Genomic DNA, 24,684 nt, shown 5'->3' with positions numbered 1-24,684 from the left:
CCACGTCCATAAATACAAGTCTCTAGATGTCTGCATCTCTGCAAGCATTCTTTCAATTATTAACCAGTAGTTCCCTACTGATGGACAATTTGGTTGTTTATTATTATTTGCTATTATAAACTATACTATAATGAACATCCTTATTGGTAATAATAAAATAGTTAATATTTATTCAGCACTTACTATGGGCCCAGCCCTTTGTTAAGAGTTTTATAAGTATTTTCTCATTTAGGCCTCACAACAAGCCCATGAAATTGATGTTATTATTACACCCACTTTACAGATGAGGACTCCGTTGCTTAGAGATGTTAAGCAACTTTTCCAGGGTCACACAGCTAAAAACAGTCCTTTGACTTCTGATGTGTCCCTCGTAACCAATGAGCTCTGCTGCCTTCTTACAGGTACAATTCCAGGCACTTGCTGATTGTTCCCTGAGAGTAATGTTTAGAAGCAGACTGCTGAGACAAAGGGTATGTGCATCAAAAATATTGGTGCGTATTGTTAAACCTTCCCTCCGGAAAATATGCATCGCGTCACAGTCTGCTAACAGTACTCCTGTGTTCCTGTGTTCCATTCCTCATCTCCCAGGTATTCTCATCCTTTGAAACAGGCCCCCGAAGTACATCCTGATTATTTAATGTGCATCCTTTGACTACAGGGGACTATCCTGCTCATATGCTTACTATGCCTTGTATTTAGTCTTTTGAAAATTGCCTGTTCCCATCCTCTGCCCATTTTTCTACTGGCGATTTCTTTACTTCATTTATGAGCTCTTTCTATTAGTGCTATTAATTTTTTACCCATCATATATATGTTGAAATACTTTTCTTAGTTTATCATCCTTTAACCATGATGATTGTGGGTTTTTTGCCCACAGGGTTTTAAAATATTTTATTTCTTGATTTCTGGATTTGGTTTTATATTTAAAAGATATTCACCATTCCAATATGATAAGCATATTCCTTCATTGTTTTCTTCCAGCGCCTTTATGGTCTCATATTTTTTCATCACCTAGGAATTTATTTTGGTACAAGAACTAAGGTATAGATACAGTTTTATTCTTTTTCATTTTCTTCTACAAATAGCTAGCTGATTGTCTTTATAACATGTTAGGAATCATCTGCCTTTTTGTCTCTAATTTTCACGTTCACTTATATCTACTTCTGGGCACTCTGTTCCAGTCCCCTGGGCCATGGGCCTATTCATTTACCAACATTGTATTTTTCTAGGCCATTCACCCATGTTTATTTTTCCAGATGTGCTTTTTAATCATTTTATCAAAAATTTTGTTGGGATTTTAATTGGGATTTCATTTAATTTGTAGATTGATTCGTAATATCTTCTTAAGTTTATTCTTGGATATTTTATGCTTCTATTTCTTTGAAGAGTAGCATCTTTTCCCTCTATGCTTTCTAAGTGGCTCATTTAGGTGCTACCTTTTTCATGGAAGCTTCTCTAACCAATCCTGTAGGACATGATTACTCTCTCCCTAACACCATGCCTTTCTCATGGCATGTCTTACTTTTTAACCCTGAATTATAATTATTAGTTAGATGGTGGGCTCTTTGAAGGTATGGTCCCTGCGTGGCCTGTTTGTGTGTCTTGCCACATCTGGTGGGTGGTCAAGGCCGTGGAGATATTTGTAGGATGAATGAATAAATGAATGAACAAATGAATGAAAGATTTTTTCCCCCCAGAAAGTTGAAAGTGAAGTGAAAGCCTTTTCCACAGGCTTTCATTAGAAAACAAGAGTTTTATTCCTCCTCCTTTTTGTCCTTGGCTAATCTTCCAAGACCATGTCAGAATCAGAGGAGTGTTCACTACTAGACTAATGCGCCATGTGCAGTGTGCCCCAGCATCTGTCCCCAAAGACTGTCACCCTCACTGAGCTGTCTGGGCACTCCACGGGGAGTCTCTCAAGGCTTTGAGAAGGAATGCAGGTATTCACGGCGGGCCAGCTGCTCACTGTGTGTCTGCTAGACTTTTTGAAAAGCCTTTTCCTTTAAGATACAACAACTCTGAAAGGTTGATATCATTAGTCTCGTTTTGAAGATGAGGAAACTGAGGCTCAGAGAGATGAAACCCTAGGTAGTAAGTGGCAGGACTGGTGAGAGCTGGGACTCTAAAGGCCTTGCCTCTCCCATAGTAACATCCAGAACACCAGAGTCTGGGAGGCCGAGAGGCCATGGCCCAGAGTCCCGTACAGAGGCAGAGAGAGAGGGTCCTGTCCTCACTAAGCTAAGACAGTCCTTAGAGAACTAACTTTCCTTCCTCAGAGCAGCATGTGATGCCTATAGATTGTTCCTGAAGAGCACTGGACTTGGGTCAAAGAGCCACTGTTTGGGCTGGGGATGTGTTACACAGGACGTATTGTCACCATGGGACTGGGGATGGGAGGGATGGGGGAGGTGGAAGATGTGCCATGTGGGGAGGGGGTCGGTCTCCAGCACACATCTGGGGATGCTCTTGTTTTCCTTCTCCTAGGCTGTGCAGGGTCTGGGTTTTTTGACCTCCCCCCTGGAGTCCAGCCAAGCAGCCACTTCCTTATTGAGCGGGCAGCTGCTGGGCAGGCCTCGGCTTATTTCTAAGCCTGGATTAAAGCTCCAGTTTCTTATGAAAGGCCATGGATTGAGGGCCAATATATTTCCAGTCTTGACGCTGTGCCTGGCCCCAGGGATATGGAGATGAACAGCTTACAGGTCTCCTGTCTTGTGAAGCTCCATTCTGGTCAGGTAGCTGATCATAAGGAAAAGTTTTTAACTTAAGTGTTGGGGGAGCCTCGACTGGGGCTCATGGCAGGGGCACGGGGCCAGTAGGTAGCAAGGTGTGGAAATTGAATGTCAGGCTAAGGCATGGGGGCTTCATCCAGTGGGCAAAGGGAGACTTCCACATTTTGAAGCAAGAGTCTCCCATGATCAGATTTATACTTCAGAAACAGACGGACTAGGTATATTTATTTTCAATAAATACATATGATTTTTAAAGTGAAAATGAAAGTATCTCCATTTTAGAAAAACAATATCAAACATAAGGAAACAGAGCGGATGGATACGAACCTAGCTAACCTCTCACCTGTATGGTGCTGATGAATGGAAAGAGCCCCGGACATGGAGTAAAAGTGAGCCACGTTCATGTTCAAGTTCCTGCCACTATTTGCTGGGCAATTTTGAGCAAATTACTTCCCCATCCCAACCTCACTTCCCTTGTCTGTAAAAGGGGAACACCATCATCCAACATACAGGGCTGTCATCAGGGCAAAATGGGATATTAAAGGACGTTGTACACTTGTACACACTGGACGAAGGTACGGTATTAAGGTGAGGCTTCAGGAGGCTCCATGTACACAGCCGGGAACATTTCAGACACCTAGCTGCCATGCTGCAAATGTCTCTCTCAGAGGTTCCAGCTCAAATCAAAGCCTGTCCTGTAAAAACAGGGCCCTGTCCAGAGAAGCAATTGCCCATGTGTCTGGTGGGCCACCTGCCCACCAGGTCCAGCCTGCTGGGCCATGAACATCAACAACGGCCCCTTCCTGGTGGGAGAAGGAACAGGGAGCCGGCTTGTTCTCCGAGAGCAGAGGACTGGCCGGCGACGAAGAACATTTTAAGGTGGGACGCTTCTTCCTGTACCGTTGGCAGCTGTCTACATAAGGCGTCCATTATATGCGGGCCCCACGGCCAGTGGGCCTGAGTGGCTAAACTAAAATTAGTGTAAAATGTGCACCCGCCAGAGACACAGAACATCCGAAGGTCAGATGCCTCCAGCCAACCGCCCAGGCAGGAGTGGGGGAGCGGGCACGGGGAGCGGGCACACAACAGCTGCGGTAGCAGCTGCCTTCGGTTCCTCTCGGGCACAGGGAGGATGGTCCTACCCAGAGACCTGGTTCCATAGCTCAACTTGAGTTAAAAAATAGAAGGCAGAGTATAATCCCAAATATATATATACTTTTAAAATCTGTGTGTATGTGCATTGGAAAAAGGTAGGAGAGGATTTCATTGAATATCTAAGAGGCTATTTCAGTCTTGAATGTGGAATAGTGAGTGAATTTTTTTCTTTTGCTGTACTTTCCAAAATTTTCTCAATCCATGTGTATTACTTTTTGTAATCAGAAGAAAACAATACGAGATGCTATCAATTGTATATTTATATTAAATATAATTTAATATGCATTTTAAATTTATAAAAATAAATCGCATATGATCATAGGCATATATTGTATGTGTGTGTGTAAATACATTTATATATCTAGTCCACCAGTGTTGGTAGCTTTGAATCCTAGAATGTCAAAGCTGGCTGACGTTAAAGATCAACATCCTCCAATTCTTCATTTTATGGAGAAAACTGAGGCCCCAGAAGCAAAGCAGGAAGCTGAGAAACTACTTTTCACTGACCCTGGTCCCGTACTGGAGTTTCTCCAAGCCTTGTCCCCTTTAATTCTGTAGTTGTTTGTGTTTCTACTTGATGGAGATGGAAACCAAGGTATAGAGAAGTGAACTGATCCACCCAAGGACACCCTGCTAGGAAGCCACAGGGCTAAATCTCAGCTTTAGTTTTTCAGCCATAACTCACTGAGAATGAAGAAAGAAAATGTCTTTGAAAAACACCTGCTCCCTGAAGTCTCAAATATTCAGAAAGCCACCCCTCATACGCAAGTTTTGAATAGTCTTTCTTGAGCCTCTCATGGGTGGTGCATACGTTTCCTGTCTCTGGGAGGATTGTGGTCCTGTTGCCAGATCAGCTCCTGGGAGCCTTTAAGGGAACAGATGACAAATAGTAGTATGGTGACATAAAGGGCACAGTACCCTCTTTTTCCTGATGTGGGGCAGGGCAGGTGGGAAAGACTTGCATGGAAAGGTAGGCCAGTGCCAGGTCTTCGAGATAAGGAGGGTTGGCCAAAGAGGCTACCATTCGAAGTCTTTCTTATCTGGTCCCCTCAAGCCTTCCAGTGCTCCAGATGTAGCAGTGCCTCAAGGCAACTCCAGGTGCTCAAACCTGACGTCTTTGCTCCAGCTGTAATCTGTCTGCAGTGCATGTCTCTTTCCCCATTTTCTGTCCCAGTTCACCCACACATTTGTGCATTCTTGTTAGTGAACGCATTTTTCTTGAGTGCCTACTATATGCTAGAACAAGACTGACATAGTCCGAACCCTGTCAGTGCCTCTAGTTCTTAGAGAGGGCTTCGTGCTTAGGCTATCTGGGTCATTCAAACATGGACTCTGAGGCCAGACTGCCTGGGTTCAACCTGGCTAAGCCACTTCCCAGCTGTGTGTGCTTGGGACATTCACCCAGCCTCTCTGTGCATTGGCCCCCCTCATCTTTTTAAAAGAGGATGATAACAGCACCTGCTTCATAGAGTTACTGTGCAGGTGAAGTGAAAATCCACATAAAGCTCTTAGAACAATGTCTGGCACGTTTAAATCCTTAATAATCATCAGTTATTATAATCGTTCTTATTACCATCTGGCTCAGATTCCCTCCTGCCCTCTGGCCACCCCCTCCTCCACAGTCCCATAGCATTTTTCATGCACCCCCCCACCCCAGTTAGAGAATCAATAGCTATGTAGTAAGGGCATGTGAAGGCCTGTGCTTGGGGCAGGGACCAAGTTTCAGTCATCTCTATCCCAGCCCCAGCACAAAGGCAGCAATTCTGTCTCCAGGATGACTTCAGAGTTTGTGGGTAACACATGCCCTCAACTTCAAGCAGGAAAAGCCTTAGAAGCTCCTCACTGCCCGGGCTGTAAAGGTTGCATGTCTGGCCTTACCATGGAGCTCATCAATGCTCCTCTTAACTGTGAAGCTGGCCCTGGATGTGACCCTCTCGAGTTGACAAGCGAGCTGAGTGCTAGGCTTTCTTAAATGCTTCTCTGTGACAGAGAGCTCTGTGGGGCAGGTCATCTCAGATACCAACACCGATGCCCTGCCACACTGGAATGTTTCTTATGGCTACACCTCTGCACATGCCAGTCCCTCTACCTGGAATGTCCTCTCCACACCCTCCTGGTCTGCCAAAATCCCACAGAGGCTTCCAGTGCCAGCTCACACACCCCCTCCTCCACAATGCTTCTCCTAATCACAGCCCCGCTACAGAATTTATGGCTCTCTCTCTTCTCCACTTCTCTCGTGTGTTGCATGTGCTTCTGTTGCTACTCTTTCTCACAGTGCATTGGTATTTATTTGTTTACATGTCCCTTCTCCAGAAGGGACCATCTTTTTCCTGTCTGGGCCCCCAGTGTCCACCAGTACCCAGAACAGAGGGGTTTCAAAAAAGTTCTTCTGAATGAACTTTTTAAAGGAAAGTCAATTGGCTTGCCTTCTTGTTAAGGTATATATGCTAATTGCTCATGCCACCTTTTGAACCAAAACAGTTGCAGGCCCTCTAGGCCACCACTGCCCATCAGCAGCCACCTGTTCCATCACAGGGATGTGAGTTGATGGAGGAATGTAATTGCTGACCGTGTGACAGGCACTGAGCTGGCTTTTCACATAAGCTCTGGCATTTAATTCTGGAATCATCTGAGGAGGTAGGTATTTTAGAGATGAAGACTCTGAGGCTCAGACTGGTTACACTGGTCCCCAAGGGGTTGACAGGGCAGCACTGGAGTCCAGATCTCTCAGGCCTCAGAAGCTACTTTTACTACTATCCCATGGGATGACAGATGTGAAAGTGTTTTGAGTTCTGCTAAGAGGGGAAACTGTAAAACTACAAAATCACGAAGGATTATCCACCACACAGAAAAACTCTAGGGCAGGAGCTGCCTTGTTATTATCCAGTAGAGAAAAGAGGCCTGAAGGGGGCCTAATAGCAGCACAGAATCCTTAAAGGTTGTTGCCCTGGGGGAAACAATATATTATTGCTGGTCAGAGACTTGGGAGGAGGAGAGCTGGGTGGGGTGGGAAGAGGGATTCTGATAGCAAGCTAATCAGCCCCTCTACTGGAAGGGGCCCGCTGCTGAGGACAGGGACTCCAAGGTGCCTGTGGTTCTCTGTGTCGGGAGACCTAAAGGGCCACCGTGGGGCTCCTGAGTTCCTGAGACTCTGGGCCACAGACACATCAATCAGCAAGGGGCGTCCTGCTCTGGACTCCTGTTGTTCCGGTTTAGTAGCTTCTAACAGGAGCACCTCTTCTTAGTTCTCAGTCTCCTCCTGGGCCCAGAGGCCTCTCTTGGCACCACAGAGCTGACTATCTCCCTTCCTTGATCATATAGGGCCCAACTCCAGCTCCTTGGCATGATGCTCAAAGGCCTGCCCACTTCCCCCAACCTCATTCCACACACTCCTTCTCTGTACCTACGTCCTGGACACCCCACCTTTGCACTTGCTTCCTCCTCATCCTAGGATGCCCTTCATCCATTGTTTTTTTTTTAACCTGGCAAATTTTTACTCATGCTTCGAAGCCCAGTTCAAGTGTCGCCTTCAAATGGTCTTCCCTGAATCACCATCACAACCGAATCCAGACAGAACGGACTCTTCTCGCCTTCGCAGGTTTCCTGTACTGTGGCCTATTTGCCTGTTATCTCCTCCATTTGATGGGAAGCTTCTCGAACGCAATGACATTATTCATCTCTGTGGCTCAATGCCCAGCACAGAGAATAGAGCATAGCAGGCAACAAATATGCCCAGACGACCAGGCCCTACTTCACATTTCACTCCCAGGGACTCCCATAGCCCACTGCACAAATGGCCGAGACACTGCCCCCGACTTCAAGGAATTGGGTCTGGTGGGAGACAACATGGAAACCAACGACTAAACCCAGGGAGGTGTACGTGATGATAGAGGGATGTACCGTGTGGCAGGTACTGTGTACTAAGGCCAGCTGGATGGTCAGCGGAGGGTCCCCAGAGAACCAAGACCTAAGGTCCAGAGGACCACACTGGTTTGGATAGGAGAGCAGAGGAGGGGCCATAGGAAAAGAATGAGCAAATGCAAGGAAGGGTGAAATGCTGCTCCATTCAGGGAGCTTCACGGGGCTGGAGGGCAGGGGTGTGTGCCGCGGAGAGCTGGGGGTTGAGGGAATGGGGCTGGTGAGGGGCAGGGCCAAGCCCTGGAGGATCCCTCCAGGTTGTGTCACCTGCTTTTAGCTTTCTCCTAGTTCCCAGCTCTCCAGGTTCTCAGCATGCTTTGCAGCTGAGGTGGACAAGCAGTGTTATGTGCCCAGGAGCCTCCTGGGCCAGGCCTTCAGGCTGAGGAAGAAGGTACAGGCTGACACTTACATGACCATCCTCAAACCATGTAAGGCAGTAAGGGTGGCCCTTCTCTCAGAGGCCATGCTTGCTGGGCCACTGGGCAGACAGAGCCTGGCTAGACTCAGGCAGGAGCATGGAGGCAAGCTGGGAACAGGGTATTGATTTCTTGCTGCTGTAAACCCTGGCATGTGTCACCTGAGCCTTGTTCAAGACAGAGTAATATGGTGGTAGGGCAGCCACCAGCCTGTCAGATAGCTCCAACTGCTGCACAAAGAGCCTCTACCTGCCCCTCTAGTTGTCATCTCCTATGCAGCTCTCCTGCAGCCTGTCCATGAGCTTTAGCCCTGTACTCACTCCTGCTCTAATGAGGGCCTCGCTGTTAGGTTAATCTGGTCTCCCACCTTGCATTGACCCTCACTCAGCTTGATCTTCACACCTAAATTCTGCAGTGGGCCTGCCCATCTCTCAGTGCATGGGTAGACTTTACCTTTCTCATCTGGGCACTGGCAGCCTATAGTGTCTGTGGTTTGCTGCCCAGCCATGAGAGGGCAGGTGTGGAGCTGGTGACAGACTCCTGAACGCAAACATGCACACACACAGCGTACACACAGGCTCCCTGTGGATGTGAGGTCCATGGAACAATCAACAGTAGATGAGTCCTAATGAAGTGGCAGACAGCTACTGTCCCCACCATCCCTCCCCTATCCCATGGCTTTGGCAAGAGTCTGGAACAGCTGGCTTGAGGCCTGCCCAGTTCACTGAGTCCCACTCCCTCACTTTTCAGATAGGGAAACAGAGACACAGAAAGGGAGGTTCTTGCTTGAGATTTTCCTGAGCAGTAAAGGCAGACCAGGTCAGACCCAGTTCCCTGGCTTCCATCCTAGGATGCGTGCCCATCGCCATATGCTACATTTGCAGAAATGCCAGCCAGCTGAAGGACTCTGGACATTTGGCAGGCTTTCCATGAAATCTCAGTAGGGTGTGGGGCTCTATTCTTCTGCCGAGGGTGAAGTCACCCCACCTACCTCCTAGCCACACACATGGCCCAGTGGCCTTTGGGCTATGCTAAAATTGCTCTGTGCCCTCTGGCATGAGAAAGAGAGTGTGTGTGGGGTGGGGAGCTTACCTGCCAAAAGCCAGCCGTGGTCTCATGGTCAATATGTGTCAGAGATTTCTAAGAGCTTGGAGGACTGTGTTGGAGGGAGACCTGTGGGAAGCAGAGAAAGTGAGAATATTATACCACCATCTGTCAACTTTCACTCGAGTTTGAAAAATGCATCCAAAAATGATGAGCACAGCCTTGGTGAGTGGCTTCACAGCCAAGCCCCAGCTACTACCGCTTCTTCAACATGATTATCACAGGGTCAAGGTCAGACATCCCCTGATGAGATGCCTCACCACCCTACTGAGAGCTGGAAGTTCTGTCACCAGCCTCTGCTGAACCCCCTATTTGCTGAGAAGCAAAGCATCCTATTTCTGCTCTTAGGCCGAGAAAGTCTCACTTTCAAGCACTCCTGGATACTTTCTGAGCACCATTTGTCATAACTCACTCATTCTTTCTTTCATTATTCATTCATTCATGCAAACATTCGATTGTCACTTGGGGAAGCTCTCAGATGTTAGTGTCAGGTATTACAGAGATAAAATCACTGAGAGTGACAGCTCGGCTCTAGGGAGAAAGTCAATTGTAGAGCCAGGACAAATGCCATGGGCTCCCAACATCCAGCCTGGTTGATTTCCTCCCTCCTCTCAGTGATCTCTGTGCCAGAAACTGGGCAAAGCATTTTATATAAGCTGTGCAGGATGACATGATGCTTCCCACCATTTTTAGCACAAAGACTCATTTTTGTGTGAAAATATTTCTCAAAACTCCTTCTGATGGTAACTGTACACTTCATATCTTTTCATGGGGAAAATAAACTAATACAAAAGCTACAATGAACATAATGCTTTACAAATAACTTGTATTTTGGTAATTACAGCGCCACTACATATATTTAAATAATGGTTACGCATATTTATTTGAGACATGTTATTTGTGTTTTCTGGGCTTAAGGCTTTGACCCCCTGGGGATCCATTCATTCAATATTCATTCAGTAGGTATTTATGGAGCATATCCAAGATGCCTGGCTCCATGGCCCACAGGTTAGAGAGCCTGTAGAGGGAATAGTGGTAGCTCTACAAGGAGGTATGCTTAAGCTCAAGCCCAGCTCAGACTGGATGTGTGGCCTTGGACAGGCCACTTGGCCTTTTTTCAGCTCAGGGTCCTCATGAGTAAAAGGCAGATGAATATCCTGATATTGAAAAATTGTTAAGAGGATGAAATGAGGTAGTAGAAAGGACCTAGGTCAGGGCCTGGAATAAAGTAGCTCAACGAATGGGCACCAGAGGATTATCATCGTCATCAACATCATTGTCATCACCATCATCATAAATATCATCTTCGTTGCTATCAACAGCAGCAACATCACCATCACCAGCACCATCATCAGTACTACCACTATTATCACCATAAGAAATATAATTGTTACCATCAACAATAGCAGCAGCACCATCACCACCATCAACATCATCATCATCATCATTGCCATCATCAATATTATCACCACCATGACCACCACCACTATTACCATCATAAATACTATTATTGTTACCATCAACGTCTTCATCGTCACCATCATCAATGTTATCACCACCACTACCACCACTATCATCATCCCGCTTCCTTTTCTTCCTGAACCCCAAGAAGCCTGTCCTTGCCCCTCTTGTAAGATACACAGTAGTTTCTACCTTATAATAGAGTTATTTGTATTCACATTTTTCTCAGATTCGTGTTAACCTCTATAACTTCAGAGTCGTGTGAACTTCGGCAAGTTATTTAACCTATCTGAATCTATCTCCTCATATGTGAAATGGGACATTAGTTTCAGTAATTGATGAAACTGTAATGATTAAATAAAATAATGTATATAAAAACAACACAATATCTGGCAGGTGGTAAATGTTCAATAATTTGTGGTAATTTTGTTATTGTTATTATTATCATTTCTCCTCCTGGCCTGTGAGCCCCTGAGGACAGAAACCATTCCAAATTCATCTCGGTCTTCCTAAAGAGTCTAGTGGAAGGCCTGTCTCCTAATAGACATTAATAGTGTTTGCTAAAACAATCTTGGAGGTTCACATAAAATTAGAAGCAAAATAAATCAAGGTATAGGAGCATGGGACATGGACAAAGAGAGAGTCCTATTGGAGCCCTGAAAAACCCCAACAAAGCTCCTGAAAGGAGCCATTTGTTACCCAGGAAACCAATCTGTAGGCCTTCTAGGACAATTCATTAATTCATTCATTTGCTCATTCATTCATTCATTCATTCATCAAACTTTGGTCCCATAACAAACCTTGCTCTCAGTGTCTTTTTTTATTTTTTTTTCTAATTTGAAATCTTGTTTCCATATGCCACATCATTTAGCCTTCACAGAAATGCTTGGAGGCAGGTCGAACAGGTACTGACAATCCATTTTGTAAATAAAGAAATGGAAGCTCAGAGAGGTGACGAGACTTACCATAAGGCACACAGCAGTCAAGGCCATGGTGGAAAGTGGAGCAAGGTCCTATTCATGACCTTGACTCCTTCCCACTGGCCCAATTATGTTAAGTACTATACAAATCCACAATCATTCATGCTTTGCTTTTCAGTAAATGAAACTCAATTAAATTATTGCTAGTACTATTTTAACATGCTTGTTGGAAAAGACTGTAACTTCCTTGAGGGTAGGGACTATGAGAGCCACAATAGTGTGGAGGCAGTTAAACTTATAGATGCTGACCTCAGACTGCTTGGGTTCAAATCCTGGCTCTGACACTCATTAATTGTGGGACACTGGATGAATAGCTTAACCTCTCTGTACCTTGATTTCTTCATCTATAAAGAAAAGCTAATACTAGCTGACTATGGGGTTGTTGTGAGGATTAAATGAACTAATCCATGTACAGTGTCTAGAATAGTACCCGGTATATAGTCAGGAGTGGTTGTAATTATTATTATTCATGATGCATCCCTTGCACCTAGAATACGTGGTACATGGATGATCCCTAATAAACATTTTTGGATGGTTGAATGAATGAAGTACTTCCTGGAAAGAGGTCAATAGTTGTGCCTCATATGTGGATGAGCAAATCAAAATAGTAGCCAGAGCATTGACCCCAAGGAATTTAGGATCCCCCAGTTCCTGGGTCATAGCCAAACCCAGGAGGAAGGAGATTAATTAGGTTTTATGTCCAATAAAGGGCAGAAATTATGACTAGTGCTCAAGAATATGGGCTCTAGAATCAGATACTTAAATTCTAGTCCTCACTCTGTTGCTCTGTCACTCAATTGTTGTATACTTATCTTCCTGTACCTGTCTCAGTTTCCTTATCTGGATAATGGGGAAACTCATGCCTACCTTGGAGGGATGCTGGGTGGATTAAATGTAAACTGGAGAAGGTAAAACCTCCTATCCATAGTGATAATGAAAATGAGCCTATCAAGGTCAACAGCAGATCATTGTGATGGAGCTCGTCCTATGGGCTAGCTCATCTTGTGCTAAACGTTGCTACCATCACACTCTTCCTCACATGGGCTTCGGATCCTTCTACTAGGGAAATGGCTTGTTAGAGTAGCCTGGGCTCCATTCTGTGCCAAAAGGCTGATGCACAGACTGGGCTCCTTGGAGGTGAGACAGCTGCTTGGGAAATGACCCCCTGGAAAGGCTGGTCTCCAGAGAATTCACTTGGAGAGTTCCTGCCAAGTACCAGTGCCAGCATCTCACAGCCCACGGTGTGTAGCTGCCTCTGAGGCAGTCCTAGCCCCAGTGGTGGCTGCAGTTTCCCTGTGCTCAGTTTCTCTGGCTAAGATCCCCAGGCTGGCAAACCATCCTATTTATGGGAAAGAACGAACATTTGTCAAATGAGAAACTTTATATTCTTTGTCTCACTTCATCCTCACAACAAGCCTGCAGGTGGGAACCCTGATTTCTCTGTGTGCCAGCTGTGAGAACAAACAATGTAGTCTCCCATGCCTCAGTTTCCTTATCTGTGAGCACTAAGTAAATATCCTCATTCGGTAGACCCATTTTTGCAGAGAAGGAAGCTGGGGCATAGAGAGGGAGGTGCATTGTCCAAGATCATCTAACAAGTGACAAGACTGAAGCTATCTGACTTTAAATTTCCATTAATTCATTTATCCATCTATTACTTTTTGAAGGCCTACCATGTGGTGTGCACTGGATCCATGTTCTCTCTTTAAAAAATATTCATATAATCTATTTCCCACCACTCCTAAGACCCTAGGATTCAAGCCAATTCAACTTAACAAAGACACATTAAGTCCTTTCTACGTGCCGGGCACTGTAGGATTGTGTTGAATCCTCATGACAATCCTGCAGTCGACTCTTTTATCCCTTTTACAAATGGCAAAACAGGCATTTCAGAGAGGTGAAGGAACTTGCTCAAGGTCACACACACGGAGCCTGATGGAAGCCTGCATCATCTGAACCCCAAACCTCCCACTATGTTGCTCCTTTCTCCCTATGACACCCTCATCTTCCTACCCTTGCCAGGCCCACAGTGATGCAGGCTCTGGAAGTTCCAGTTAGTGTCCACCCCTCAAAGTCCCTCTCCCAAAAGAGAAGAACAGCTGTCAGAACAGCTGTCAGCTCTGTTGGCTAGTGCCACCTGCCCTGAACCTTCAGGACTCTGTGCCTCCCTGGTTCTCCCTACTCATGAATTTGGCCCCTGTTTACTTATATCTTACCTACTTCCAAAAAGGACAAGAATGCAGACCAAAGCTTGAAATATCAAACAAAAGCAAAGTCCAAACATAAAGGAGTAGGGGAGGTTGGAATAAGTGCTTTGAAGGACAATGCCCAATGTGCAAAAGGTTTGGGGAAATGGTGCTCTCACATCTCTGCTGGGAGTGGAAGGTGGCAGTGCTTTTGGAGAGCCATTTCACAGCGCGCACCAAGAGCTTTGCCTCACAAATATCCATGCTTTAGGGCACAGTCATCCTAATTTCCAGGAATATAGTTTAAGGGGAAAAAAGCCTAAGCAAATTCCATGCAGCTTTATTTATAATACTGAAGCACTGAGTGTTTAAAGCAACTCTAAGTGCTAACATGTGGAAATGGCTAATAGCGGTATGAAATCTAAAGCAGGAGTCCCCAACCTTTTTGGCACCAGGGACCGGTGCTCCTATGAGAATCTAATGCCCGATGAGCTGAGGTGCAGCTGAGGTGGTGATGCTAAGGCTGGGAAGCGGCTGCAAATACAGATGAAGTTTCATTTATTCGCCCACCGCTCACCTCCTGCTGTGTGGCCCAGTTCCTAGCAGGCTGGTACCGGTCTGTGGCCCAGGAATTGGGGATCCCTTATCTAAGGTACATCTAAATCAGGGGTTAGCAAACTATAACCTGCAGGCCAAATCCCACCAGCAGCCTGCTTTTGTAAATAAAGTTTTATTGGAACACAACCATGGCCACTCATTTACATATTATCTATGGCTGCTTTTGTGCTATAGCAGAAGAGTGGAGCAGTTGGGACAGAAACAGTATGGCCCCCCAAACCTAAAATATTTACTACCTGGCCTTTTACAGAACAAGCTTGTTGACCTCTGATTTACTTGAAGGAATAGTATGCATCCTTTAAGAATGTGATGATTTTAGATTTCAGGTAGAGAAAAGTAAGCCATAAAGTTTTATATATAAGGTTATTTCACCTGTGTAAAAAGAAAAAAAAAACCTATAAACCGAACCACATGAAAACTGTACCTAAACAAAAAGCCAGAGAGACATAGATGAAAATATTAAGTTTTTTGAGAATAGATACACAATGAGTAATTTATTTATTATTATTATTTTTTTTTGCTCTTTTGTACATATCTTTATTTTTTAATTCTTAAGAAATATACAAGTATTGGATAGTGGAAAAATATACATGTTTTAAAGAGAGAGAGGCTTAGTCAAATATCTTAGCTTTGGGCAACCTAGGTTGCTAAGGATAAGCTAAGGCAAGGAGTGAGACAAGACGGCGTCATTGTCACTAATAGGAAGGAACCAGTTTCTGAGAGACTTGGTTGCCAGGATCTCTGTTGCAAGGGAATTGAGCAACACAGTAGACAATTTCTCTATTTTTTTTAAACCAATGTGCTGAAGTATTTTCTGCATATATGGCTGTTCCTGGTTATTAGTCTTCGAATGATGCCAAAGTCAGAACATGAAGCTGTGTTTCTGTAAAGGCAATTCTCCCAGTGGCCAAAGGGATATAGGAGTTTTAGTTCAAAGAAAACCTCATTGAATCTTGTGGGGGAAAAAAATCAATGTATTCAATGGGTCCCTGAATTCTGACCACTCTTCTTAGAAAATAAAACTAACATTGGAGACCAGTGTGTGAAACATACAGATGGGGTGCTCCGGTAGAAGCTGAGTAGGCATGTTTTATGTACCCCTGCCATTCCCTCTATGGCTGCCTTGAAGGGGATTCTGCAGAGTTTCGGAGGCTTCTTGGAGCCCAGATGGCAAATGGCTCCATCAGCCCATCCCTCTGGGGACCTGTAGGGTTCCTGGTCTTTTGCCAGGATAAAGGCACTGGCGAGAGCAGCAGAAAGAATGCTCTGTGCCCAGCGAAGGCAGAGACATGTCCCTTACAAGGCACAATTACGAGAGAAAAGACAAGGTTTTGCTGTGAAAATTGAAAAGTGCAACCCATGATGGTGCTTTCATGGAGGCCTTGGGTGGAATAATGAAGGACTTGACGTCTCCAGAACTGTCCAGACGGCAGTTCTGGAGCAGTCTGAAGGCTCTTACAGGTGGTAGGCTGAAGCCGGAGATAAGGAGCAGTGGATAAGCCTAGAGGACAAAGGCATGAACTAAGGTCACGTCCCATTCCTGTTCCAAATAGGCAAAACGAGACGCCTATTAGCAGTGGATGTAGGACAGTACAGTGAAGTGACTGAGAGGGGGGCTCTGGGTCATATCTGAATCCTGATCTGCTGCTTACTAGCTGTGATTATGGGAAAGTCATTGACTCTTTCCAAATCTCGGTTTCCTCATTTGTAGGAAAGGAAAATGATAGCCATATGACAGGGTCGTTGGGAGGATTAAATGAATTGCTGTGGGCCAAGGGCTCAGCACCTTAACTGCCCACAATAGGCGCTCAATAAAGGTTTCTAATTTGCAGCAAAAGAGCTGGCCCAACCTGAAACCCACCCTGCCAGGGGTATGGTAAGCCTGAGAATTAACCTTCATCTTGAAGGTCTTGACTTCATCTTAAAGAAAGACTAAGGAATGTTCTGGGACTGTCACCAGTTTCCTGTAATTGGTGAACAAAAGATGCAATGATAGAATTTCTAGACCAACTGAGAGAAGCCAGGAAGGGCCGGCTGCCAAATGAGCAGTTTGGGGAGCTGCTAGAAGGACTTGACAGAATCCTCTGCCTGTCAGAGTGACATCAGAGGGGTATCACCTTTGTGGGACCTGACAGAGAGTGCTTGCTCATGCATCTCCTGCTCCAAGCTACCATTCCCATGCAGTTAAGATTGTGCATTATTTACCCCCCTGTGAGGGACACGTATAATGCCATCTCTGTTGCATCTTTGTGTCAGGCATGCACTACCATGTATTTTATGTATTTGTCAGGCTGGGGTCACTCAGCACCCCTTCTCCCTACTCTTTCAATAAGACCTTGATTTCATTTTGAGGGATTAGTTCTCCTGATCTTGGCGGATAGTGAAGCAAGAATGCCTGCTTTCCTGCAGCCAAGGGGAGGGCATAAGGCTGAGTTAGGCATATTGAATGCTCTCTTCTAGGTCTTGAACCTCTATCTCTGTGGCCATGACAAGACTGCCACTGATTAGTTCCTGTTTTCTTCTCCACCTGGGAGGTTGGGGGAGCCTGATCCTTTTCTGAGACTAGTTCTCCAGGCTTTCTGTCAATTCTGTGAGATTCTCATTATCCTTCCAACTCAATCTTCTTTTGCTTAAGTTGTCTAAAGTCAGCTTCTGTTGCTTATACAAAAGAGCCTGGATGGGTGCAGAGAGGAAGAAATCAAAATGGCTGCCTTTGGAACAAAGGGCTGCGAACAGGTGATCTGGCACCAAATGCAAAAAGGAAAAGTTCAAGTTAATATTAAGAGCTACTCAATAAAGTTATTCCCCTGTTTCTTCTCTGTTGGTAGAAGCCTGCTGTTCTTTATTTCGGTGGCAGGAGGAGGGGAGTGCGGGGAGGTGGGTGGGGCGGGGAAGGTGGGGCAGGGCGGGGCGGGGGACAGACCTTCCGCAGGCCCAGCGGGTAAACCATTATTAGTTCAATCCACAATGGTGGTTTCATTTCACTTTCCAGTGACTGGGTCTGACATGGGCATGTGACTCAGTTCTGGCTAATGTCAGTTGTATTACTCCCATTTTACAGCTAAGAGAAGTCTTTTTCAATGTTTCTGAAAAAGAACTTCTTCGCTAATAAAAAAAGATTTGTGGGGACAGTGTTCTTCTCCTGCACCACCCACCATCATGTCTGCAAATGGCCTCTGGGACCGTCTTATGATCTTGGGTGAGATGATGTTGAGTGGTTAGCTTGGCAGAGGGAGGAAGCTGGAAAGAGTATGGGTCTTGGACATCACTGGGCTGCTGGGTTATTCAGCTTTAAAACCGCACTCACCTCCAGGATCCTGGAGTTAATAAATTCCTATTGTTTAATCCATTTATAGTTAGGCTTCTGTTACCTGCAGCCCAAAACATCATAACACCCAGCCAGAGCTTCAGACTTAGGAACAGTAGGCTGGCACTGCAGCATCACAGGCCAGCGGCAGGAAGGGGTTTGGAGAAGGGAGCATCTAGAGGTTGGAGCAAGCTTGTGATGGGTCCAAGCAGGGCCACTCATGGGTGGGACACAGGCAGCCTCTAACAGTGGCAATCTTTGAAGCTAGAAGAATGGCAGCATCATTTCCTGGCAATCTTCTTTGTTTGGGGCAAAAACCCAGGCAGCACCTTGAGGGCATGGAGAACAGAATCTAGCCTCAAATGGAGTTTGGGTAGAATGGTAATAGCTAGTCTAGGTCTCAAGGTCTGAAGTTCATGTGTGGCTCTGACTCTTGCAGAGAACTGGAGTCCAAACGGGGAACAGAGGCAGAAAGGAGCAAATCCACTTCTGCAGAGTCACTAACACAGCAGGGTTTGGGGGAGGCTGCAGCTCAGTAGGCACCCTATCACCACCACTCGTAGGAATGTCAAGTACATAGTTCAAGGCAACCAGGCCGATTCCAGGCCTTGCCAAACCCTAGGCACTGATGAGATTCGGACCACTTTGACTCAGGTGTTGGACAGGCATGTTGGAAGGACGATGCCTATAGCAGAGCTGGGAAGTCAGGAACCAACAGAGTCTTAGGTCAGGAAGCATTTTCCAGTGGGAGTTGGGAGATCTCCAGTGAGATTTCTAGCTTATGCCAATCTGAGTCTGATAATATGCGAGCAACTCTTGTCCAAGGGGGCAGCAGCTGGACCAGTGCTCCTCCCTCCAAACTATTCTTTGTGTATCGGTCAGGGGATCAGGCCCTTCCTCATGCTGCATTCTCATCTGTACGCTCTGCCTCCCCTTTCTTAACACTGAACGGACCCCAGAAATAGTCCCTAGAGGTCATTTCCAGGGTTGGAAAAATCCTAAAATGTCATCTAATATGACCAAAAGGGAAACAGAGGCACAGAGAAGTGCAGGGGACTGCTTGTAACCTACTGTGTGAACATGGGCAGTCACATCATCTCTAAGGTGATGCCTGCTCTGACAGTCCATTGCTCTGCTTCAAAAGGACCAACACATGTGAAACAGTAAATGAATTGGCTCTAACCTTAAGCCTTGAATGAGGATCTGACTTTCCTCTCCCTCATCTCTCCTCTTCCAACAGCTGGGTCCCCTGCACACGCCTGCAAGCTCAGTCCTACCGCTTGTTCCCAAACCAATCTTCCCTCTTATAATCATTATAATCATCAAAGGAATCCCTGGTCCAGACATTTCCTGCTATTGCACTCTGTTTTTGGAAATGGTCACTGTCCTGACCCTCCAGTGTTAGGGGGCCCAGCGCCGCCTTATTCCTCAATCCTGGTCTAGTGCCCACCTGCAGTCTCCAGTGCCCAAAATGTGCAGCATGGTGGTGATATGGTATTGGCCAATAGTGGCTTCTGAAGCAGGTGCTCATCAGAGAATTTTACATGGATTACTTCAGTGAATCCCAAACAGGGCCACATCAGGCAGTAACTATCATTACTCCCATTTCACAGATGAGGGAGCTGAAGGTCAACCTACCAGAGGTCACTTGCCTGGTGAGGGGTGGTGCTCAGATGTGTCACCCAACAGCCCTATGTCAGCCATTTCTCTGGACTCTGCTCTGCTGCAGGCCTGGAGTGGATCCCTCCCGATACTAGCCCCTGGGCTGGCCTTGAACACCAGCTCTGCCCTGCAGGCATGGGAGGTCCCAAGTCTCTGGCCCCTCTTACTCTCTAGCACTTCAGGTTTCTGCCATGTCTTTCAGAAAAGACAAGAGATTTGACAGGACCTGGAAGAACAGGCAGAGGGTTTGGGATGGCCAAAGGGAGGCCAGAAATCAAGCCTGGTTATTTGCAAATGTAGACTCATGACAGCATCCGCGAGGCCAGCTCCCTTTCTCACTCGCTCACTGGCAGTCACTGGGCTATGGCTTCAGAGGCTGATGACAACTGAACATCCCCCACCATCCAGGGGATGCTGAGTGGCGCAGTGAAAACATTTGACGGTCCTGTGTTCAGGCCTCAGCCCTGGCCCTTAGAAACTCCATGAGCTTGAAGCAGTTCTATGGGGAGGGTGGCCTCTTACAGCCTCCACCTCCCTGCTGTGAAATGGGGCTAATGCCATAGATCATGTGTGGTTGTGTGGCTGTGGTGAGGACATATGAAATATCTTTGTTGAATGCTTGGCTCTCAGTGAAGGTTGATTCCCTTCCACACCTTTTCCTAAGTGGCCCCTGGTGCTGGCTGTCTCCTGGTGCCAGAAATGGCCGCTTGGAGTGAGAAGCCTGAGCAGTCCCAGTGATGCCCACCACGTGGCTGGCAGGGACCCGAGCACACTCGGCATGCTGGAGATAAATACAGGGTCCAGGCACCTGATTCTAAACAATGGCCTATTCTGGGGTTTTAATTGCTCATCAAGGGGAAGGCAGGCTCTGGGCAGTGACCATCCCTGGAGGGTCAGGACAAGCATCGGGGTGGAAAACACACCAAGGTGCGGGTGCAGAAATGCCAGCCGACAAACCCCAGACTGTCACCAAGGGAGGACGTCTCATTAAAAAGCCTTTGTGGTGACTGCCCTCACGGTGTACAAATAGGGAAATTGAGGTCCAAGGAGAAGAGTGCTTCAATTCACTGCTTCAACAAATTTTTATCAAGCACCTTCTCCAGACTGGCTTCATGCTCAGCCACGGGGACCTCGCAGTGTGTGGGGAGATAGATGGGACACGTGCAATCACAGTGCCATGTGACAAGAGTTAGGAGGAGGCACAGATAGGCAGGGGGAGCATGAAGGAAGCACACCATCTTAATCACATGGGTCATGCATTCATTCATTTATTCACCGATGTGCTTGGTGCTTATATGTGCCAAGTATGTTTAGGTGCTGGAGACACAGCCTTGAACAAAGGCCAGTCAGCTTTCCTGGGGTTCATGGTCTCACAGCAGAGAAAAGCAGCCACAGATAGATGAAGCCACGTATGATGGAATGTCAGGGCACGTAATGCTGTAAAGAAAAATATAGCAGGGGAAGGGGACAGTGAGCCCCTATCACTGGTTGCTGATATTTTAGGAGACAGTCGGGCAGATGCTAAATGACAAGTTCACTTTAGCACATGAGATAAGCAGAAAAATGAACATTCTCCCTTCTGAGTGAAAAAGGGAACCAAGGCCCTGAAATGACCTGCCACAGGGGTTACAGAGAACCAGAAAGAGTCAAGACCTGCTCCAGGTCTCAGACCAGAACTGGTCCCTACAGGGCATGGCATCCTTTTGCCCCCAGAGCCACCGACCCACCCTCTATCCTCCCCAGAGGAGCAAGGAAAGCAACAGCCAGCTCTGCTGAGTTGAGGGCCAGAGCTAGGCCCCTTCAGCCACCACTACCTCCAGTCGCCCATGCTGCTCTCTGTCTATGGAGACTGACAGCCAGATCCTCAGCCATCCAGACATGGCAGACTGCTCCCTCCCCTCCACCACCTCCCACAGATGTCAGTGGTGCCTTGGTGTCAGACACACGTGGTCCCTCCATTTCTGAGCTGTGTGACCTTGACAAGTTCAGCAGAGCATCTGTCAAAACTGGATGTTGTACCACTCTCGCAGAGCTGTGGGAGGATTAAATAAGGTGAGGTGTAAAATGCCCACAAGTCTGTGGCCCACAGTGGGCTCGAGAAATGCGGGCACCTTCCCTTTTGCATCGGCTACCTCCCGCCGGGCTTGGCTGGCAGCCCGGAGCATCACTGCCTCTTCTGGGCTCCTGTAGCTCAGAGCACTCCTATTCTCTGCCTGTGTCTGTCTGGGTCCTGAACAAGATCGACGGCTCCTGGGAAGCAGCCGCTGGCTCCTGCACAGCTCGAAGCCACCATCCTGGGGCTCAGCATAGAGTCACACTCAGTCTTAGCTGCCGCTTCATAAATATCCGCCCCCATGCAGCTTTCCAGGCAGGAAAGCTGAACTTGAAGAAAAATGAGAAAAGTAGAATCACAGATTCAGAGTCAGCCTAATGGCCCCGGGCAAGTTAACTTTTTTTTGGTGAGGGGAATGGGGATAATAATTGGTACCCAAGGTTCTGCAAAATTACATGGTGATTTTAATATTATTGTTTTCATTATAAAATCATAGGTTAAGACAAAAGGTTATTCAATCTGTAACCTGGTACTACAATATTTTCTACAGTGTCCGGCCCCCAGAGAAACTCTAGTGAAACTCTAGTGAAAAGGAGCTCACTACCTGCTTGGCAGCCCATGCCATGTTTTGACTGCTTGTAGACATTAGAAACTTTGCTGCCTGTTGTCTGAAGCGTGCCATGCTGAGCTCTGGAATGCAGAGGAATGAGGGGGTGCTGATCGAGGCTGGGGGAGGGTCTGAGAGAGGTGCAGGATGATGGTGGGAAGGTGTTGGGAGCTGAGAGCACCAGGAAAAGACATCTCTGGTCACTGGGCCAGGGAGCACTCTCTGATGTAAGCCCTCTCCAGGCTGTCAGCCCCCACTCCCAGATAAGCTCCCACTAATGTGCCAACTCTGCCCAAGGCTCCAGAGCCAGCCCAGTCCTTCCAGAAGACATCCTGCCTGGGGCTGCTCAGCGGCTGGACCTGGACCGCAGGGGCCTGGGTTCTCAAGCCGTGATGTATGATTAATGACTCTGATGAGCTCACCAGCCCGCAGGGGGAGGGCGATCTGAGGGGAGGCCAGAGGAAGGCTGGTTATGGATTTTAACCCTCTGATGTTACTGGCTGGGAATTTAACATCAATAATTCAAGGCAGCGGAGAGGAGGGGGTGAGAAAAATGCGAGAGGGCGAGGTAAGGACTGAAAGGGAGAGAGGAAGGGAAGGAAAGGGGGAGGGGAAGAAGAAAGGACAGGAAGCACAGATGCATTGACCGAGTCTTTCATGTGCCACTTTCGCCTCCTTTAGTGCCTTTACGCCTTCTCGCAGACTGTGAAGCAGATGCCATCATCCCCATTAACCAGATAAAGAAATCGAGGCTCAGAGAAGAAAAGCAAGGGCTTCGGGGGTGGGGGTGGGGGAGTGGAATGCTGACCCAGGCCCACTGATTCCAGAACCCAGGGTCTTTCTGGTACACCTTGACTCTGGCGTGTAGCCAGGTCAAGGAGCATGGAGAGTCCCTGATGCCTCAGACACGCAGCCCCAGCTCACATTCTGGAGCTGACATGGGCGAGATGAGTTGAGAGGACTTGCCCCTGGGAGAGAAACCAGCCATTGGCCTTCTGGACAGCACAAGAACTTTGTTTCTGGAGCTGAAAAATTAACGGCTATATTTAAAAGCATTGTTCAGTTGCTATAGCAACAGAGGGGCTAAGAATAATATAAAAAGAAGATGATATGCCAGGTTGTCACTGGCAACCCAATTTTAAGGGTGTGTGTATGTGTTTTAAAAGGAGTAGGGGGGGAGTGGTGAGGTTCAGACTGTCTTCCCCGCTTCCTCCGGTACCATCTGGCCCAACAACACGTCCAAGATGCAATCAAGTCTGGGATCTGACCGGTCTGTCCGAGTCAGGGGAGAGCCGGCACATCCTGGCCTTGAGCCTAAAGATAAAAGTGGCTCTCATTTCCTAATTGCTGTCCCCTCCTGACAGACCCCCCATTGCCTGGGTAGGCTCTCTCAGCTGTGGAACCCCAGCCAGAGGTACCTCTCAAACAGATGGCCCCAAAATAGCTTCTTCTCTCGACCTGGGAGCTTGCAGCCAGCCTGGCAGACTCCCTGGGGACCACCAGGAAGAACAGATGGTCGGGAGAGAAGAGCAAGAGAGAGATTTATTGATCTGCTGCATGGATGTCAGGGCTGGGAGGAGGCTCGGGACAGACGTGGTCATAGGATGACCCTGGCTCTTTGAGGAGTCCTGGAGAGAAACGCTAGGTCTAACCTTGTTCTGGAGCCTAGGCCCAGGTGACCTGGAGGGGACCCATAGCAGGCCTGAGGAGGGACAGGGAGGAAGATGGGGACTATGGCCTCTTGTACATCAGGCAGCTGAGATGAAAGAACTAGACAGAAAAAAGACAAACGAAATCCTTTCGAAGGTTTATTAATTGCTATGTTTTGGAAAGAGATCTGTTATCTACCTCTGTCACAGTCATGCAATATGGAAGAAAGCTGTGAAATCAGCCCAAACAGAGTCCCCATGCCACCTTTGTCACATACCGCTGTGTGACCTCCAGGAAAGTCCTGAGCATCTCTGGGTCTCGGTCTTACCATAGAGAAAAAGACAACATTTTTTTTTTCAGGGCTGTGGTTGGGTCTCGGTAAACTGAAGTGCATAAAGTACCAGGCCTGGCACATAGAACATCCTCAGCAGATAGCACCATCCACCAGGAGAAAGGATCCACTAGGAGAAGGTTGACTTCTCTATGTCAACTCAACCCCACGGAGGTACCTGTACAAATAAATAAGGACCCAGATCCAGCTGGAGACGTGTCATTGCACAGAGATGGCCAGCGAGGGTCCCCAGAATGACCGGATGTGCCTGGAGGGGTCAGGGAATTCTGAAGGAAGAGGAAGGTTTAATAGAATGAGGATGAGAAGGAGAGAGAAAGACATTTCAGGCAGAAGGAATGACTTGAGCAAAGGCAAGGAGTTGGGAAAGCATGAGGAGGATCTGTGAGCATGGGACAGGCTTGCTGGGCCTGAAGCTACCAGCAAGGAGGGGTCACTAGAGAAGGGAAATGATCAGATCCATGTTTTAGAAAGACCCCTGTGGGGCTC

The 24,684-nt window shown here is 47.1% G+C and overlaps 1 pseudogene; it reads left to right on the top strand.

Moving 5' to 3' along the window:
- The window catches only part of LOC120607389 (piggyBac transposable element-derived protein 4-like), a 72,892-nt pseudogene extending 50,292 nt beyond the window's left edge, over positions 1-22,600 (top strand).
- The last annotated feature ends 2,084 nt before the right edge of the window (positions 22,601-24,684 follow it).

The sequence above is a fragment of the Pteropus medius genome, unplaced genomic scaffold, assembly GCF_902729225.1.
Source record: "Pteropus medius unplaced genomic scaffold, Ma_sr-lr_union100, whole genome shotgun sequence".
Classification (NCBI taxonomy): domain Eukaryota; kingdom Metazoa; phylum Chordata; class Mammalia; order Chiroptera; family Pteropodidae; genus Pteropus; species Pteropus medius.
Note: the sequence above shows the minus strand (reverse complement) of the source record. Positions and strands in the feature narration are given on the sequence as shown.